General features: G+C 35.8%; 1 protein-coding gene and 1 long non-coding RNA gene across 7 annotated transcripts in view; one reads left to right on the top strand and one right to left on the bottom strand.

The window, feature by feature from the left end:
* Positions 1-16,282, top strand: part of LOC122524367 (teneurin-m) — a 735,394-nt gene that overhangs the window by 262,195 nt on the left and 456,917 nt on the right. The gene's annotated exons all lie outside the window — the stretch shown is intronic.
* Positions 1-16,282, bottom strand: part of LOC122524371 — an 81,645-nt gene that overhangs the window by 62,002 nt on the left and 3,361 nt on the right. Inside the window, exon 2 of one of the 2 annotated variants that reach the window (XR_006305525.1) lies at positions 15,017-15,305. The exons of the other annotated variant lie outside the window; for it this stretch is intronic. This is a non-coding gene — a long non-coding RNA (uncharacterized LOC122524371). The remainder of the gene's footprint in view (positions 1-15,016; positions 15,306-16,282) is intronic. 2 annotated transcript variants of the gene reach the window in all.

The raw sequence follows: 16,282 nt of genomic DNA, 5'->3' as shown, positions 1-16,282 counted from the left end.
TTTATGGGGTTTGGTCGGAGGTTTCCGCACAGACGCAGTTAGAGAGAACATGGGGGTTGGCCAAGAGTGTATCGTATGTCGCTGACTTTGGGTCGTAAAAGATTTTATCGTTATGAATTTAATATTCATACAAACAGAAACCCTCTCACGTTGTGGTACTCGAGGAAGAACACACGAGAATGTTACATAGCAATGTAAATGCTCGTGCAAGGGTAGTAGTATCCAAAGGGTTGAAAGAAGGGTTCCACGTACTGAAGTGCACTACTATTCTACTCTTCTCATTCCTACGCTTTGGTTATTGGTAATTCAATAAAACCGGGTATATGTGATCGAAATTTAATATCAAACGCTATTAAAAGTCTCAGCTATTGTTTCACAGCTAGTTAGAAAATTCATGCTCGATTTAGAAAGACTAAACGATTGTTTAGATTTCTCGATAATTTCATTCTTCCTTTCATTCGTGATAATCATCGTTACGGTTTAGAGAATATTTGCAATGTGTATATAAGATTAAAGAAGGGAACAGGTGTGTTTCGGGATCGTTGTGTCGAAATATCGAGGAAACATGAAAGCCGTTAAAAAGGATGAGACTAAGGGTAGCGAATATTTCTGCATTACCGACTAAACTCAGCCTGAGTGTTTACCTCGTGGGAATCTGGCAAACCGCCGATTTATCCCTTGCGGTGTAGACGCATTCGTACTTATCGTTATTAATTAGTGGAAAGTGTCCACCGTGGGGCTTCAGGACGAAGCTTGAATTTTCGCCACGGCCAAATCCGCTTTTGTGACCCCTTCGTCTGAGAGTTAAAATCTAACTACCCTAACACTCGTAAAAAATACTTTACCTAAGGGACCAAGGAAAAACGGGACGATGGGGAGAGAGAAAGTTTCTATTTGGATTTTATTAAAAGACGATATTTTCCGAGCCGTCGAAAATAATCCGATATCTAATTTGTAAGAGTTCCAGGGAAACCACCAAGAGAGAGAAACCCTTAGCAGTATTTCGGCAATAACAGTAGATCTGCCTAACGAGCCTCTAAATAAGAGAAAGTAATTTCATGTATTTATGCGTGAATTACGGTACAAACGGGGATATCTCCGGAGGCAATTAACACCGACTTCGTAAAACGAGCACCTCTGTACTAAACTCGAGGAAAATACCGTTGATAACATTCCTGTATTTACGCACATTTATACAAATATATATATATATATATATACACGCATTTGCGTATACATCTTCTTACACCTTAAACTCGTACCTTGTTTGGCTTTTAGGAATAAGCAATTTCTTCTCTTTTTCTTTCGCATTTCCAACGAGAACGACTAATTGCTTGACTCCCTTTTTCTTTCCCTTTCGTAAAATATAAGTCGTAATTGGTAGGAAAGAAGGATCTCTCAGTTTGAAAATAAAATTAATTCTCTTCGTGTCCAAGGATTGGTAGAGAAGAACTTGCGTGTTGATCCAATTCTCTGTGTATAGTTGAGAGTAAATTTCTGTAGTTCTGTTGAAGTTCGTTGACTCGTTCGAGAATAGGATGATATGCCGAACACGCAGCAACAGGACCCGTGAAATCCTGGATCTCGGAAGTCTCCTTTCCTTGGATTAAGAACACCCGGTTGTTCTCAGCGCTGGCTAGTTCACGTCGCATGACAAGAGATTAATACGTCGGAATGACGTGCGTGTTAACCCTTAAACACATTCTACTAAGAGACAATCTTAAAATCTTAAGATACCATTCTGTCAAACAAATTAAACTTTTGTTTATTTTTTCAATAATATCACAAAATAATTCATTCAATTGTTAAAATTCATTTCAAAATTATTTGAATAATTTAATTTTTTTTTTTCTCAATTGTATCTTAAATAATTTCACATTTTTTCTTCGAATAAAATCAGAAAATAATTCGATCATTTCTGAACATTCGTTTCTTATTAAATAATCGTTAAAACATTATTTTAAAATATAAACAAAAATGATCAAAAATTTTAACTCCAAAGTGAATTTACAGACTCAAAACGAATAAGTCAAGGAATCAAATGGCAAGTATCCAAGAAACCAAAAAACAAAAGCGACCATAGCAATAGTATGGTCACATTAATTCGCGGCTTACGATTTATAAGCGTTTCAGTGATCATCCTAACTGCTCAGCTCGAGCAACGCATAACACACACACACACACACACAACGAAATAGCTTTTAATTACAACCGGTTGATACATTGCAACGTTCTCTGTTTCTCATCGTCTGAAATAGTTATTAGCTACTCTTCCCATTACCCAACTCATCCATTATTACACTTGGCTATCAAAACTATCGTGTTTACTCCTTCGCCAATCCCCCTCTAAAAAAAAAAAACAAAACAAAACCAAATAATAACCATAACTTAATCTAAGGTCAGAAAATCATAAAACCCAACAATAATTCGATTAAAACATTGTCCCTTCCCTCCGAAACAAAAGTAAAAAGATAATCGACCCCTCGTCGAACAAAACGAGCAAACTTGGTCAAACAAAATCGGACATGGAAATTTGTCAAGAGAGAGAGAGAGAGAGAAAAGAAGAGAAGATATAATTGGCCCGGATGAGCAACGGGATTGGAGCAGTGTGGGTTTCGGTCAACATCAAATTAGGTCATAACCATTTGATTTGAAAGACGACATAGAAATATAATAGAAGTAGAAGTAGTGGCGGGCGGGGGTGTGGGAGAGTGGGGGTTAGTCGTAGTTGGTTGGGACTGAAAGGGTAAAGGGACAAAACGGGCATTTGGAATAATTTGCAGAGCAGGGCCAACAGGCAACGTGCAACTGTGTGGAAGTCGAGCTACCATTTCGGGGTAGTTGACAAGGGGTCCCTGCAGCACGTCCCTTTGCCAGCACGACGACGACGACGACGACGACGACGGAAGATTTAAAACTAACGCGACTTGCTAATGACCATTAACTGCTTGTCCTACGCTCCACCAACTGAACTGGCGCACGCTCGACCCATTCCCTTTCTCTTCCTCTCTCACTCCCACCCACCCGTTCTGTTCTCTCAGTCTATCCATCTCTGTCTCACTCTTGTTCTTGCTTCCTCTCTCTTTCTCTGTCTCTCTCTCTCTCACTCTTGTTTTCTCTGGAGGCCTCCCACGCGCGTGGCATGGCACCATCGAGCCGGCAGCTAACCCCCGCGAGATTTATGCGCCGGATGTGACTCGACTCCCCGTGGTTTATGGCTTTCCAGTGTTGCTCCGAGCAACACACGTACTCAATGTATGTACCATACCATGCTACCTTTGTCAGAGTATTGTCTCTCTCTCCCTTTCTCTCCCTCTCTCTCTCTTTCTTTCTGTCACTCCCACTACTACTTTCTTTCTCCTTTTTCTCTGACTTTGCTACTACTGCCTTTGGCGGTTTTGTCTTTAATGCCACTCGCTAGTGTCTCAACGCGAGAGATTCGACCTGCCTGTTCACTTCTTTTTTTCTTTTTTTCTTTATCGTAGAAGCGTTTTACCATGAAGGAAAAATCAGTCCTAGAATAGATAGGATCTTTCTCTTTTTTTTTTTTTTTTTATTAACTCCAATAAATTTCAATGCAATTGAAACTACAAATGGTTCATGTATTTTTCTATCATATATTTGTTAGCTAAAACCTGAAATAAAATATTACCATGGTTTTTAGAAAAGAATTATTAGTAATCCCCGGTCTGACTATTTTCAATATTTTTTTTCCATTTCTTTCTTATTATTATTATTTTCTTTTTTTCCCGTTTTTCTTTTTTTATTATTTATTTATTTTTAACAGAGAAAGGGTTTTATCACGTTGGTAAAATTGTTTCTGGAATTGTATAGTTTTTTATGGGCTTCAATAAATTCTAACGCAAACTGAAACTACAAATGTTTTTTATGTTGTATTAAACTTTCTTGAAAACTGTAATAAAATGTTATGTATTTTTTAAAAAGAAATATTAGTAACCTAGTTTGATTATATACGCTATTTCTATATTCCTTCTTAACGTTATTTTTAATATTATTTTACTTTTTTAACACAAAAGCGTATTACCACGTTTTATTAAATTCATCTTAAAACTGGATAGAATTGTTATTCGCGCGCGACTTAAATAAATTCCAAAACAATCGAAAGTGCATGTCTCTCTCTTCGCGTCATATTTTATTTAAAACTGTAATAAAATATTACGTATATATATATATATATATATTTCGAAAAGAAATTCTGGGTGACCTAGTCCGACTGTTACCAATTTTATTACTCATTCTTATCGTTATATTCTCAAGTTTATTTTATATTTTAAACATAAAAAGCGTATTACCACGTTGAAAAAATTCATCTTGAAACTGTACAGAATAGTTTTTTTTTATGCACTTCAATAAATTCTAACCCAACCGAAACGACAAATATCCATTATGTCGTATCAAAAATTTTTAACAAAACTCTAACAAAATAAATATTATTATATAACGTATAAAAAGAAATATTGAGATTACTTAGTCCAATAAAATACCCTTCGGTTTATTATTTTTTACAAAAATCCTTTCTATTATCACACTCAATATTATTCTTGTACATTAATTGACACACGACGTCGTGAGCAAGTATTCGCATGCGATGCAAACGAGCCCTGAAACCACTTGCTATGCTTCACCCAAAATCATCCCTCTCAATATCATCGATGATACTCGACCATATGCGAGAATATTCATCGTATGATACAACCTCCCTTTAACCCCCATTACCCCACCTGACCCTTTTTTCCCCTTACCTCACTGCATATGTATATATATATGTTATATGAACTCGGAGAACAAATATATACCCATGTAGCACAAGCTACTACCATATTGCTATTAGAATATCCTTTCCAGACAACATAATCGATGTTTGGAAAACCGTAAACTTGGAAACGACGTGCGTCTTTCTCGGCACTTACACTGGGCCCAATGTGATTTTAGCGACGAGAAACCGTCTACAATAAAGAGAGAGAGAGAATGTGTGTGTGTGTGTGTGTGTGTGTGTGTGTGTGTGTGTGTGTGTGTGTGTGTGTGTGTGTGTGTGTGTGTGTGTGTGTGTGTGTGTGTGTGTGTGTGTGTGTGTGGTGTGTGTGTGTGTGTGTGTGTGTGTGTGTGTGTGTGTGTGTGTGTGTGTGTGCAAAAGAGAGAGAGAGAGAAACATCCACGAGAATCGACAAGAAGCTTCTCCTATGCGTACCTATGCCCTCGGGTAAAACTCTCTTGCTTTTCGACGACGATGACGACGACGACGACGACGACGACAATAACGTTCGGAGAGAAAGAGAGAGAGAGTGAGAAGGAGAGTGGTGGGAGGTGGGAGGAAGAATGGAAGAGGGAAGGTTAACTCCGACTTAAAGGCTGTTCGGTACTCTCTCGGGGATGGTGAGGTCGTTGTCGAAGACGGGGCAAGTCTTGAGATGAAGCGAAAGTAGGGTGGGTTAGGGGGAGAAGATGAGGAGGAGAGATAGGAGTAAAAAGGGTGAGGAGAGGGGGTGGTGGTGGTGGGAAAGGATCGAAGATGCGCGACCATCGTAATATCACAGGCAATTTCCTGAAGGAATTTGATCGGTTCCTATATCGCTGAGAATATTTTTCCTCTTCATTTATTTTTCGAAACGTCTCTTCCTAGAGAAGCTGGCTACGATCACGCTCGTTGGTGCATGCATGCATATATTTATATATATATATATATAGATGTTTTTATATGTATATGTATGTGTGTAGTAGACATAGATATTACACCGGAAAATAAACATGTTCGGTCGTCTTTAAGTTTAAAGTTGTAGAGATGTATGTGTGAGTGTTTGTGTTTGTGCTGAATATGAGATATATAGGTCTATATCTATGATATTAGCTTTTAAAACGATCAAGATTTTTCTTTGCAATAAAACTGTTCGTCGTTTTATGTTAATGGTACTCCGTGGATAAAATATCTATGTCGATTAAATTGATGGATGATCGTCTTACGTAGTCGAATTTTTATCGTCCCGTTAACAAGATAATTGGTGTCGTATTAAATGTTACTGATTTACGGAAACTTTGGTTTGAATATTTTCTAGATTAAATTATTAATTTCGAGTGAAATAATAAAAAGTGTTTCTTATTTTATTTTATTTATGATACATAAGGAAAATTAATTAATGTTTGTTTTATTGATTGATATCGAGTTTTATAGAAACTAGAAAATTAAGGAAAAATAAATAATAGTTTTTCTATGGAATGTTAATTAAATGTACCTGTATATGGTCATTTTTAATTTTTTATTGAAATAATGTGATAGGAAAAGAATATTAAATATATTATTTATTTTATGAAAATGTAGATTTACTTTCACGTGGGAAAATTGAAAGAAAAAAAAATATAATAGGTAGTTTTGTTTGAATATAAATATTCGTGTATATGATAGAAATCTTGAACGAAATCAATTTGAAATGGTCACTCGCAGAACAAAATTTCTAACATAGATTCGAAGAATAGTCATCGCGAGAAAGATATATATAATATATATATTCACGACATCAACTGCGCGTAATAGTTGCATCGAGAAAACATTTCAATACCTATAGAAATACCGGAAACGATATTCTCGTCTTGCTAAAGCTGTCACTTGTAAAAAGGATGCAAGAGAACAAAATAGAGGGAAAGCAAAGTGAGATGGAGATAGAGATAGAGATAGGAAGAAAGGAAGAGTAAGAAAGAAAGAAAGAGAAACGATATGTACGCTTGCGGGTAAAGAATTTTACATTCCCCGACTGCAAACGCGCGTTTGATACGACGTTGTTGCTTCTTCGGAATGTCGTTGTCTCTTTCGTTTTCTCTTTCCTACCTCCTCTCTTGATACACACTCGAGCAAGCACGACCCTCGACTAGGAATGTAGGAAAATGTTTCCATGGATGTGCCATCGGGAACTTGGCTTTGTATCGAATCGTAAATGCGAACAGTCGCAACGACGCACGTACCTTACTTTTTTATTTCCTTTACCTTTTTTTCTTTACTTTTTTCCTTCTTTTGGCAACCCCCTTTTTTTCTCGTCCTCTCTCTCTCCTTCCCCGCCCCTATCATCCAACAGTAGCACCGCTACCACCTTCTTAATCTTTTCTTACCGATCCCTCCTCCTCTTCCTCTCCCCCCTCCCCACCCTCCTAAATCCTCGTATTTGTTCACCGAGAACTTTGTACTCGCTGCGCATATTTCTACTTCGTAAATTCGAATATCTCGCGAACGTTCGATCGGATTGGTCCTGGAAACACAAGAAAAATCCTTGATAGTATTGTTCTTACGTTGTCTATGGTGAAATCGTATGGTGATATTATCCGATCTTTTTGTCGAGATCTTGGATAGTTTTTGCTTTCTTTTCCTTTTATATTTCTCTCTTGATTTCATTCGTTATTTTTTTTCTTCGTGCGTTATCTTTTTCTCTTCTATATTATACGTGTATTTTTGTTTAAACTCAAACTCCGGTCACGTATGTTTCAGTCTATACGAAAATATCCAAACAACGTTGCACTTCCGAAGGTTTTTTTTTTTCTTCTTCTACGCGTCAACAATGCGAGAATAATGTACACGTTTTCGTTTTACGCTATTTCAAATTATTCTTCTTTTAAACGTCGAATATATTTTCTCCTTCTCTCTCTTTTACGATTATGATTTTTTAATATTTAATAGGAGAAAAAAATGAATCAATATCATGCTGTTAGGATTGTTATTTCAAAAAGAAACACTATAATAGTATTTGTAAATCCTATTTTTAGTCAACTTGTCGATAACCGAAATCAATGAAAAGCTTATTTTTAAGATACCAATCAATAAACGCAAACAATGTAAATCCTGCTGATCAGTTACAGGTAAATAATGTGTTGCATAAATTCTATTATTCTTTAAATGAATTTAAAATGTTAAATGCCATAAAGGGTCACCCGTGACTCAACTAATTATAACATAAATATATTGCACATGATTACACATTCGAACAAATACATTTATTTAATTAATGAAATATTGATCATTATTGTCAACAATTACTAACCACTTAATAATCAATTTGTAAATTAAACATATTTGACACAAAAAATCAGATATCGTATTAAAGAACAATATGACAACAATTATACAATAATCAAATATATATAATACAGTTTATCGAAATTAAACGAAACATAGTATTAAATCGTTTAATAAGTTTTCGATACTTTATTATTACGAGTGTTTGTTATAAAAAGAAACAAGATGAACGCGTCCAAGTTTGTGTCCTACATACTAACATAAAGTGTATCAAAACTCTAGTAGAATATCGAGAACGGTAACTCTGTCTGTAGTCTCAGAAGCAAGCGTCCCAGAGCGAACCACCTGATTTTCTCTTTCCTTTCTCCCGGGACGATGTGCACATAACACGGATATCAATGTTTGCGGTAACACTAACTAGAGGAGTATATTTGTCTTACGTATACGAAGTAGTATATATCCGGAGTATTAGTCCAGCGATGTGTGCAAGAAGGAACTACGTTACGTTACGTTCGTTTCGTTTTACCCATTCCAAGAGAATGAGAAATAGAAAGAGAGAGAGAGAGAGAGAGAGAAAGAGAAAGAGAGAGTTAGCAAGAAATAAAGGGGTGTGAGAAAGAGAGAGAGAGAGAGAAAAGTGTTTTATGCTTTTCGAGCTGTTTGAATAGCCCTTCGTTGAGGGTTATATCGCGTGACGTGCACGAGATACTCTAAATACGTGTATCCGTGTGGCTCGTTGGCTTCTTCTTCTTCTTCTTCTTCTTTTACTTCTACTTTTACTTCTTCTACTTCTTCTTTTCTTTTTTGGCCCTTATTCATCCCTCGCAATTGCCTTCACTTCCAAGAGATTTCAGCTTTAGCAAAGTATATCCCTGCGAGCTTAAAAAGTCTTTCCATACCTCTCTCTCTCTCTCTCTCTCTCTCTCTCTCTTCTTTCTTTTCTGTTTTTTTTTTTCTAGACGATAGGATATCGAAGGTAACTACAAAGTCGGTAAAAATTCTTCGAGTTTTTAACGTGTTTTACTGATACTTTTATTTCACGCTCGGACACTTCGATGTTTCTTCATAGAAAGTGATTTATTTTTCTAATCCTTAAAATTTATATTCTCAATTTTTAAACATATATATAAAGGATGTTTTTTTACAAAATAATAGTAACATAATCGTAGGTACAGTAACTTCTTGACGATTTGAAATTTCGTTAGAGTAATTACTCGGCACTCGGACAAAATTAGTGAACGTGTATTTGTATGTAAGTGTGTTTATGTTTACGAGATAGACAGTGAGGTACAGAGCTAAAACTAGAGAGAGGGAGAGAAAGAGAAAGAGGATGGAAGTAGAGAAGGAGAAGCAGCAGTGCCAGCAGCTTAATTCACTCTCTCGGCGTCCGTCATTAAGCGAGTTCTGCATGCCTCGCGCACCTTCGCAACGGCATCGGCGAATTACTGTTGTTAGCATCCTTATTAAACGCGACAAGCCACGTCGAGCGTTTTGTGCCATTAAACACGTGAAAGATCATGTGGCATTCGAGTTTACGATGAGAACAACTCAAAAGTCAAGAAAAAACAAGTACAATGAATTGAAAAACAAAAAAAGATAGAAAAACATCCATTACAACACAGTGTCAGAATTTTACAATTATATTTTAAAAAAGAGCATTAAAAATCATGATAATATGTGCGTGAATAAAAAATACGAGTGAAATGATATGACAATGATAGAAAATAATTGTCAACGAAACTAGCGTCAAAGTTTTGGAATGATAGGAAAGTAAAGGTTTCAAGATGAGTATAATAGTGGGGATAAAAAGGTAGGGGTGAAAAGGGGGTTAGGTAACCGATGATAGACCGTCGAGAGTGAACATAAGCCTTTTGGATCCATTCACCCTTCTTCGTTTGGCGTCTTTCTGTCCGTAAATACTGGCACGTGTAAACCACCACTAACATTCCTGCCACCCCCACCACCACCGTCGTCCCTAGTCCCTAGTCAACCCCTTTCAGGCAACAGCTCGCGTCGACTACCTAGCCCCGCAAGGCTTTTTGGATCTACTCCTGCTACTGCTGCTGCTGCTGCTTCTGGTGATTCTACTACTACTACTACTACTACTGATGCTGTTGCTGCTACTACTGCACTGCTGTTTACCGGCACAATATTTACTCGCGACTTATAACCATCGACTGTTAAGCCGCGTGTAAAACCCTTACTCGATACCCCCAAGATGTGTGTGCTTACACCGTGCACGCTCCTAACCCCCCACCCCCGCCCTTTTTCCTTTCTCTCCTTCTCTCTCTCTCTTTCTCTCTCTTTCTTTATCTTTATGTTTCTATCTAGCAATCTACAACGACCTCAATCGTTATTTTAAATTAGTATAATTCAATCGCTATTGCATACTAAGTTTTCATTTTTATAGTGAGTCGAATTTTTAATTACACTATTTATTTTTTCTTTACCCCATCAAGATTTCTTTGAGATGTTAATTAATTGGCTCTACAACATTCTGAACTTTATAAAAAAAAAAAAGAAGAAAATTAAAATAAAAGTACTATATTACGTAAAGAAATTATCCCATATACAAGCAATTTAATTAATTGAATCCTCTAAGGGTCGAATCTTTTTCTTGACTAGAGTAGAAAAAAAATGTACGTAACGTTAAATCAACAAATTCTATCAATCTATAAATACGAAAGGTAGAATTGAATATTTTACAAAGTTACTAAATTTATACCCACATTTCAAGCGAAAGTTATTAATCGGTATAAATATTAGAAAAGACGTGCACGTTATTATACGTGCGACATATTTAAGAAGTAAAATGAAAATAAAAGGAAAAACTAATATTAATTAATCGATATGTGATACGAAAGTAACATCGGGCCAATAGATAAGGATTAAATAATCCAATAACAAGTACGCTTACCTTCGACACAAAAATCGTACACAACAATATCGCGTTGAATAAATCTCTTCGCAAAAGAGAAAAAAGAAAAAAAGGAAACACGAGAAAAATATTGAAAGCTAGAAAAGTAGTGTAAAAAAAGATAAACCCTCTTGCCCGCTTTCCCAAAAAACAAAAAGCAAAAAAAAATTCGTAATTCTCCGTTAGTCGGGTGTAAATTCCGCGAGAATATACGCGATCCCAAATGGATCTTTTTGATCTTCGATCGCAGTTAATTTCTCTTTTCTATTTTATATACAACGAAGGACTGCGAAACGTTTGGAAAGATCAGAGGAGAGGGTCAGAGTGAGGGCCAGCCGTTTTATCTCATCCCGTCTATCCCCGTGGTTCGCGTGCGCGCACGTGAGAGTGAGAGAGAAACCCGAGTCGAAGGGTACCCAGCACGGAGTAGGAGAAAATAAAAAGCTTTCTCGCTTTTACGATTATAGAGCTCGTTCGTATAGTCGACGGCGACGTAAGCCTCCAAGCGGCGTATGCGCACAAAGACGTCCCTCTCGTAGTTTACAGATAGCGCCGAGTTATTTGTGGTCGGCACTCGTCTCTTCTCCTCTTCGAATGCAAAGAGGAATCAACGAACAAACGAGTTCCTTTCCTTCCTTCTCCATCTATCCCTCTCTCTCTCTCTCTCTCTTTCTCTCTTCCCATGTGTTTCATACGTGCATCTCTTTCTCTCTAAATACTCCTTTCCTCTCGTTTACTCTTTTTATCTTCCTGACTCTCATTCTCTTTTTTACATTCTTTCTCTTTCTCTCTCTCTCTCTCTGATATATTTATTTTACATTACTTCATGTTATTAAAGTTTTACATTTATTTTTATATCATATTACGTATTATTATTTTACATTATTTTATTTTATATATCATATATATATATTATTTTATTTCCTTATTATTACATTATATTATTTTATGCGTTATTTGGATATGTAAGCCAAACTCAATTGTAGTCGGACTATTTAGCTCTTTTATTGAATTCTTTGATAAATTCTAATTCTAATTCAAATTCCCTTTTTCTTCCTCTCTTTCTCTCTCTTTATCTTTCACACCCTCTCTTACTCGCGTTCTTGCTCATTCTTTTTCTAACGCTTTTGCATTATCATTCCTTCTCTTACTCTTTTACACTCCTATTTCCATTTCTTATTCTCTTACACTATCTTTTACTCACTTTCTCTCTCATTCTTTCTCGAATTCTCTTTTCACTCTCTCATTTCCTCTCTCTTACCATCTCCCTTCTCTCCCTTTCTCGAACATTTTCTCTTTCTTCTATACACGCATCTCATTCTCTCATTGAATTTTTCTCCCTTCCTCTAATTCGTTCCTTTTATCTTTCAGTTTCTCTTATTTCTTCATCCCTTTCTCTCTCTTACTAATTTTATATTTCTCTCTTTCTCTTTCTTTGTTCTTCTCGCGTGCGCGTATGTGTATGTGTGCCAGCACACAGTCCAATGATTCTACGACAAACGGTGGATTAACGAATCGAGCTCGCGATTCTTTTACCCTTTCGTCGTTCTTTCGTATGCAGATTCCTGGATCCACTTACCGCGTGCATTTTGCCTCAGTAATTTATGGTATAACTCTTGTACCGCAAGATGTCTGTCTCGTAAAAGTTACCCGATGCCGTTCGTCTTGGTTTTCGGAGTCCCTCTTTTGTGCGGTCGCGGCTAGAATAAAGGATATAAATTTCGGCGGAAAGGCTAACTCACTGATTGGCCAACTCACGCACATTCTTATACACGCATACACGCACAAAACTCTTTCGTTTCCTCGTAAATTTCTTCGTCATGCTAAAACGTTTTCTCGATGGTACTCTCACGATTGTTCCTTGTAATAAATTTTCATTACCACATTTTTTCCAATCATGGAAGTATAATTTTGACGAAATTTTCTACGAGATTGCGTTGCATTGTTCTACGAAATATTTATTATTAAAAATAATCACGAACGTATCCCGTAATTAAAATTTGTCCAAAGTATTAAATGACAAAAAATTGTTGTACCATTTCTTCCATTATGCGTGTTTAAAATTCTGTACACAAAATGACACAAGCTGTTGTAACAGAACCAAGTACCCTCTCTTTCATTTATTCCCCCTCCACCCCCTACTTTTTCTTTCTAATCGAACAATCCGCGTTACGTTATTCGCGCTGTTGCACATGTCAAAAACGGCCGCGTTATATATCGCTTTTAATTATGCACCATATTTGCCGATATGATTGCTGGAGTAAACAGTTGGCGTATAAAACGGTTAAGAGTAGTTATGGTAGTAGTAAGAGACAGAGAAACGGACAGACGATAGACAGAATAAGTCAGACAAGGATAGAAATAGACAGACCAATGTGTAAAGAAGGAAGAAGCCTTTTCGCAGCTGGCATAGCCTACTAGCGGAGTGGTCACGTGCCTTCTTCAAATATAAGCATCCCCTAAATACGTTCATCTCGGCTTACTGCTTTTCATTTACCCGGATCTCTCTAACTTCCAACCTCTTTCAACCCCCTCCAACTCTCTGCACAACCCCTCCGATCCTCACCCCTCAACCCTCTCATTCTTTTATTTTCTTCTGCACTTCGTAATACGTATAAGTATACTCCGTATTCGTTCGTACGTGTATTTGTGTCTGCGTATGCGTGTGGGTTTTCCTCGGTCTCATTTTGTTTCCACCCTTCATTCTTCTCATGTCGCGTATGAGCCATTCCGATTCGACAGATGTCACAGAAGGACAAATACGCTTGGACGGACCTGTCAGCGCGTACCGATGTCTGTTGGTAATCGTAATTAGTACACTAATCTGCAAAAATGTGCACACAATGTTCGAACGACATCTTGTTTTTTTCAAACAAAAGATTGCCATATTCATTTTCTTTCTACGATCTCGTCAGGAGTTAATTATATTCGTTGAATTATAATAATTGTATAAGTTATAATAATTATGCTGGTACAATTTATAATTACATTTCATTTAATTGATTATTTTCTTATTAAACGTTTGATTTGAATTTTTTTTTTTTTATTTTTTTTTGAAATTTTACTCTGATTATTTATAATTATAATTATTTTTGTTTTATTTACTTTTGCAATTGAAATCGAAACTTTGTTTTCAAGGAAATTAAAATGATTGGAATACTACGTATCTCGTTTGAAAAATAAAAGAAAGAATGAGAAAGTTGTAAATGTTTAATTGCCATGTTTCATTCTTGAACGAAAAGTATCGTTTTATTTCTCCACGTTAGTGAGATGCCAATATTTCATAAGCCATATTGAAATGGCTAACATTTCCTTTCTCTTGGAATATTAAGAGCCGAACGCGTTATACAACTTCGCGTTCTTGGCGTATTTCTATCATATTTTCATGGTTTACTTGAGAAACAAAAATCAACGAATATCCGAGTAACCAACGACTCGAAAATATTTTTTAAAATTAGATACGTCTTACAAGAATTGTACGAGAAAAATATATAGTGCGGAGAAAGTTTAAAAATTTATAAACAATTTGGTGTTTAAAATACATAACTGTATTCAAAATTGTTCTTCTATTACTTATAACATTAATTTATGTATTTTTTAAAATTGTTTCAACATTTTATAATATTTTCTTGGAATTTATTATTAATTATCAATTATAATATCTTGCAAGCGATTCCCATATTTTAACTTCGTTTATTAAATAATATTTCTTAATTTAATTTCCAATCTTTCTTCCACTTGTTTATAAAATATAATCTTTAAAAATTGCGATTAAAATATTTATAAAAAAAAGTAACGAATTTTCCTACAACGTATCTCATTCGTTAATAAATAACATCTATTAATTATTTGTTAAAACAAATATTTTATTCCCCTAATTTTTTTTGTTTTGTTTTTTATTCAATTAATAATTTTAACGCCAATGTTCAATTTTAGTACCCTAAGTTTAAACAAAATAAAATAAAAGATAAAAATATATAAATAAATGAAGCAACGAACAATGGAAGACGTAGAAATAGAATTTGCAGAATTTAGAGCATTCAATGCTTTGAAAATCTGTCCAGGATCTACGTAGGATCTCTTACCGCGTTCTGTCTGTTGAGATGCTTCGAACTCGTTGAGAAGGGTTTGGGGTTAGAGGGTTGGAGACAGCACAATGCGCGGGGGTAAATCGCGAGACATTGTCACCCACCCTCATGGTATCCTCCATCCTCATCTTCCTCATCCTCCTCACCCTCCTCTTCCTATTTCTCTTCCTTTACCGAAATCCTCAAGGCCGCCTCTTTGTTTCTACCTTCTCGAGCGTGTGAAAATTCCAACGTGGAAGATGCGTTCGAGGCACGAAAGGGTCGTTGAAGATGTTCAGGAAGCATTCTACCATGCAAATTATTCGAAATCAAGGACATTTCCGGAAAACGCGTTATTATTCTGTTTTCATTTCTATTATAAAAAAATCATTTCTCGATTATTTATTACAATGAAAGAAGAAAATTATTGATTTTTCTTATAATCTATTTTTTATTAATTATTGCTTATTAATTACAATAGTAAGTATATTTTTTCACATTCCCCTATTTAAAGTTCAATGTTAAAATAATATATAACAACTTAATTTTGATAATATTTAAATAAAATAAAATTAAATGTTTCGTAGAGGTAACGTTAAACGTACGATCTTCTCGTTTTTAAATCTTAAAGCATCGAAATTTACACGTATTTCTAATTATTCATGTTTCGCCGGTCACCGGTGACTCCCGTGGCGTTACGAAGTAAATCTTATGTCATTCAACATATTAATAGCGATTAGAATATTAGAAATATCGATCGTATGAAACCTACGTCATAAGAAATGATTTCAAAGTAAGATTTTAAATGGCACGTGCAATGTAATCCTCAGATAAATCGACTAATCTCGAATCCCCATGGTTTAAGTATCGTCGATAATAAGTTACAGAAAATGAAAGAGAGAAAGAAAGAGAAAGAATGAAAGGAAGGGATATTTCATTAATCCCATGCAATGAGTGAAGGAAACCCGAACGTCCCCTTTCTAGTTTCTAACACAGCACAGCATCAAATTACTGCTTCGTAACGTCGTATTGAAGCCAATCATAGTGCATAGAAAACGGCGCTAATGATGTTGCCAAGTTCCTTACGACAAATCACTCTTAATGTTCGTGATCCATTCGAAATTATTCTTAAGCGAACGACTAACGACTAGGCTCGTAGTCCCCGGCTATAATCATCATGAAAATGAATTTACTATAGACCTAGTTCTATACTAGTTCGTGTTGAAAAATTGGGACGGTAAGAGAGTGGTCGGTAACATTACGAAGTCAATAGTTGATACTGAA

The sequence above is a fragment of the Polistes fuscatus genome, unplaced genomic scaffold (genome assembly GCF_010416935.1).
Source record: "Polistes fuscatus isolate 324 unplaced genomic scaffold, CU_Pfus_HIC Scaffold7, whole genome shotgun sequence".
In the NCBI taxonomy this organism is placed as follows: Eukaryota; Metazoa; Arthropoda; class Insecta; order Hymenoptera; family Vespidae; genus Polistes; species Polistes fuscatus.
Note: the sequence above shows the minus strand (reverse complement) of the source record. Positions and strands in the feature narration are given on the sequence as shown.